This window comes from Nyctereutes procyonoides, unplaced genomic scaffold, assembly GCF_905146905.1.
Source record: "Nyctereutes procyonoides isolate TBG_1078 unplaced genomic scaffold, NYPRO_anot_genome, whole genome shotgun sequence".
Lineage (NCBI taxonomy): Eukaryota > Metazoa > Chordata > Mammalia > Carnivora > Canidae > Nyctereutes > Nyctereutes procyonoides.
Genome location: NW_026575126.1, coordinates 21,150,969 through 21,155,770, shown reverse-complemented (window position 1 = coordinate 21,155,770; position 4,802 = coordinate 21,150,969). Strand labels below are relative to the sequence as shown.

At 39.9% G+C, this 4,802-nt stretch overlaps 1 pseudogene; it reads left to right on the top strand.

Annotated features, from left to right (window-relative positions):
* The first annotated feature begins 969 nt into the window (after window positions 1-969).
* Window positions 970-1,976, top strand: LOC129519791 (39S ribosomal protein L45, mitochondrial-like; annotated as a pseudogene).
* Window positions 1,977-4,802: the final 2,826 nt, after the last annotated feature.

The following is a 4,802-nucleotide window of genomic DNA, read 5'->3' as shown; positions in this document are numbered from 1 at the left end:
CTGCACCAGTTTGCATTCCTACCAGCAGTGGAACACTGTTGCGCTCCACATCCATGCCAACACTTGCTTCTTGTGTTTTTTATTTTAGCCAGTCTGACAGGTGCAAAGTAATACCTTATTGTGGTTTTGATTTGCTTGTTGCTGATGATGAGTGCTGTTGAGCATCTTTTCGTGAGTCTGTTGGCCATTTGTATGTCTTTTGGAGAAATGTCTGTTCATGTCTTCTGCCCATTTTTTAACTGGATTATTTGGGGGGTTTTTGTGCATTTCCTTTGTGCATTTTATTTTATTTCATTTTAATATTTTATTTAAATTCAATTTGCCAACATATAGTATAACACCCAGTGCTCATCTCATCATGTGACCTCCTTAGTGCCCATCACCTAGTTACCTTATCCCCCCACCCACCTCACCTTTTGCAACCCTTTGTTTATTCCCAGAGTTAGAAGTCTCTCATGGTTTGTCTTCCTCTCTAATTTTTCCCCAGTTTCCCTCCTTTCCCTTATGGTTCCTTTCACTATTTCTTATATTCCACATATGAGTGAAACTGAGTGACTTAGTTCACTCAGTATAACACCTTGCAGTTCCATCCATGCTAAAGTAAATGATAGGTATTCATCCTTTCTGATGGCTGAATAATAGATCATTGTCTATATATATATATATACAATATATAATAGATAATTATATATATATGTATCACATCATACATATATATATACCTCACATCTTCTTTACCCATTCATTTGTCAAAGGACATCATGACTCCTTCCACAATTTGGCTATTGTGGACATTGCTGCTATAAGCATTGGAGTGCAGGTGTCTCATCATTTCACTACATCTGTATCTTTGGGGTAAATACCAAGTAGTTCCTTTACCCATTTTTAATTGGAATTTGTTTTGTTTTGGTGCTGAGTTGTGTTAAGTTCTTAAAATACTTTGGATAGAGCGGCCTTTGCGGGAACAAAATGGCAGCCCCCACACTGCGGGGTTTGTATTGTTTATCCAAAGCCTTAGGATGGTGGTTTTGGAAGCCTGTCCTGGTGAGGTGGTCTTGGAAGCCTGTCCTGGTGACTCAGTCCACAGTTGCAGTTCCAGCGAGAACTAAAAAACGTTTCACACCTCCTACTTATGAACCCAAATACAAATCAGAAAAGGAGTTTATGAAATATGCCCGGAAAGCAGGACTGGTCCTTCCTCCAGAACGTTTGGAGCGTCCACTACATCTGGCCTGTACAGCTGGTATCTTTGATGCCTATGTTCCTCCAGAGGGTGATGCTCGCTTGTCATCTCTTGCAAAGGAAGGACTGGCACAAAGAAGCGAACAACTGAAGAAGAAGGTGGCATCACAGTTGTCAATCCGGAAGATAAGAGAACATGTTCCTAATTTTAAAATAAAGGTATAAAGGACTTCCCCGAAAAAGCTAAGGATATTTTTATTGAAGCTCACCTTTGTCTAAACAACTCAGACCATGACTGGCTTCATACCTTGGTAACTGAAAACTGTTTTCCAGACATGGTCTGGGACATCAAGTATAAGATGGTCCGCTGGAGCCTCGTAGAATCTTTAGAGCCACCCCAGGTGGTTCAGGTTTGCTGTTCGAATCTGCTGAACCAGGGCAACATATACAGCTAGGTCACTGTCCGCACGCACACTCGACAGACTCTGGCCATCTATGACCGGTTTGGCCGGCTAATGTATGGACAGGAAGATGTCCTGGAGTATGTTGTGTTTGAAAAGCACCTGGTAAATCCCTATGGGAGCTGGAGAATGCATGGCAAGATCACCCCTCCATGGGCACCCCACAAGCAGCCCATCCTTAAGACGATGATGATCCCTGGGCCCCAGCTGAAACCCTAGGAAGACTATGAAGAGCCACAAGGAGAGGCCATAAACTTTAGCTATCCTGGTGGCATAAATGACTCCTGGGATGTGAAGCAGGTGGCTGGATGCTGTGGAGTCTGGAAGCTGTGAAGTCAGTCATCTCTCCATCATGCTGTAGAAGCATCTATGTTTGTCCTTTCCTCTCCTGCTTGGGTGTTTCCAGCTGTCTCTTCCACAACCACGGCTGATGGCTGGGTCCAGGTGGGTGCCTGGCTGATACATACAGCCATAAGCCCACTTCTTCCTATTTAAATTGTATATCTAGCTTTTGAGTCTCAACGAAAGTATGTTTCAGATAACCTATTTTTCCTGTAGCAGAGACCGTCAGGAGCAAACTGGCAGAATTTTCTTTTTAATTATAGGCAGGGATCAGAGTTTGAAATAAAACACTGTCAGGGTATTGGACACACTGGGGTGGGTTATGTACCTCTCCCCAGCTTAGGCTAGAAGGAGACCAGCCTTCAGAGGGCAGAATTGGAAGATGGGCTGAACTGTGAATTATGTGGCTTCCAAGAAATCCAGACTTGGGAAAAATAATGCATGTTCATTGAAGATTCAAGGTCTTTTCTCACATACTGACTCACCTAATCAGCATTTGTATTTCATAGAAGAATGTAAGTCCAAAGAAATCATTTATCCTTCAAAAAATATATACTTTGGATATTAACCCCTTATAGATCTATCCTTTGCAGATATCCTCTCCCATTCAGTAGGTTGCCTTTTCATTTTGTTTCCTTTGCTGTGCAAAAGCCTTTTATTTTGGGATAGCCAATAGTTTATTTTTGTTTTTGTTCCCATTGCCTGAGGTGACATAGCTAGAAAAAGTTGCTAAGGCTGATGTCAGAGATTACTGCCTATGTTTTCTTCTAGGGGTTTCATGCTTTTAGGGCTCACATTTAGGTTGTTAGCCCATTTTGAGTTTAATATGTGTATGGCTGAGAAAGTGGTCCAGTTTCACTCTTCTGCATGCAGCTATCCAGTTTTCCTAGCGCCACTATTGAAATGATTGTCCTTTCTCCATTATATATTCTTGCCTCCTTTGTTGTAGATTAATTAGCCATATAAGCATGGGTTTATTTTTGGGCTATTCTGTTCCACTGAATTCTTTGTGTTTTTGTGCCAGTACCATACCCCACCCATATACTCTTTGGATTACTATAGCTTTAGTAAATCTTGATTCTGAAATTATGATACCTCCAGCTTTGTTCTTCTTTCTCAAGACTGTATTGACTATTTGGGGCCTTTGTGGTTCAATACAAATTTTAAGATTATTTGTTCTAGTTCTGTAAAAAATGCTATTGGTATTTTCATAGGGATTTCATTGAATCTCTGTATTGTTTTGGGCAGTATGGACATTTTAATAATATAAATTCTTCCAAACCATGAGTATGGAATGTCTTTCCATTTGTGTGGTCTTCAGTTCCTTTCATCAGTGTTTTATAATTTTCAGAGTACAGGTCTTTTACCTCTTTAACCAAGGAGGAGGTTAAAGACCAATAGATATTTTATTCCTTTTTGATGTAATCATAAATGGGATTGTTATCTTAATTTTTCTTTCTGCTACTTCATTATCAGTGTAGAGAAATGCAATAGATTTCTATAAATTTTGTGTCTGCAACTTTATTGAATTCATTTATCAGTTCTAATAGTTTTTTTTTTTTTTTTTTTTTTTTACTTATGATAGTCACAGAGAGAGAGAGAGATAGGCAGAGACACAGGCGGAGGGAGAAGCAGGCTCCATGCACCGGGAGCCCGACGTGGGATTCGATCCCGGGTCTCCAGGATCGCGCCCTGGGCCAAAGGCAGGCGCCAAACCGCTGCGCCACCCAGGGATCCCCTAATAGTTTTTTTTTTTTTAATGGCATCTTTATGGTTTTCTAGATATAGTATCATGTCTTTTGCAAAGAGTGACAGTTTTACTTCTTCCTTACCAATTTGGATGCCTTTTATCTATGCTTTCAGATTGCTGCAGCTGGGACTTCCAGTACTATGTTGAACAAAAGTGGTGAGAGAGTGGACTTCCTTGTCTTGTTCCTGACCTCAGAGGAAAAACTGTTTTCACCACTGAGTGTGATATTAGCTGTGGGTTTTCATACATGGCCTTTATTATGTTTAGGTATATTCCCTCTAAACCCTCTTTGTTGAGGGTTTTTTTCATGAATGGGTGATGTACTTTTTCAAATGCTTTTCCTGCATCTATTGAGATGATCATATGGTTTTTATCCTTTCTCTTATTAATGTGATATATCATGTTGATTTGCAAATATTGAACCACCTTTGCATCCTTAGAATAAATCTTACTTGATTACTGTGAACAACTTTTTAAAGGTATTGTTGATTTTGGTTTCCTAATATATACTTTTTAAAGATTTTGAGAGAGTGAATGACAAAGCACAAGCAGGGAGGAGGGTAGAGGGAGAGGGAGAAGCAGGTTCTGAACTGAGCAGGGAGCCCAATTCCAGGCTCCATCCCAAGACCCTGGGATCATGATCTGAGCTGAAGGCAGAAGCTTAACTGACCCACCCAGGCATCCTGGTTTGCTAATTATTTTTTGAGCATTTTTGTTTATTTGTTCATCATAGATACAGGCCTGTAGTTTTGCTGTTTTATTTTTGGTATCAGAGTAATGCTGATCTCATAGAATGAGTTTGTAAGTCTTCGTTTTTCTTCTATTTAATGAAGTCTTTTGAACAAAGTTCCTTTGTGGATTGTATGTTTGGTATCATATATAGGAACTCTCATTGTAAACCAATGTCATTTAAGGTTTCTCCTGTTTGCTCTAAAAGTTACATACTTCTAGCTAGGACATACAGGTCTATGATCCCTTTTGAATTTATTTTTGCATATGCTATTAGGTAAGGTCTACATTCATAGTTTTTTGCATCTGATATCCAAACATCCCAGCACCATTTGTTG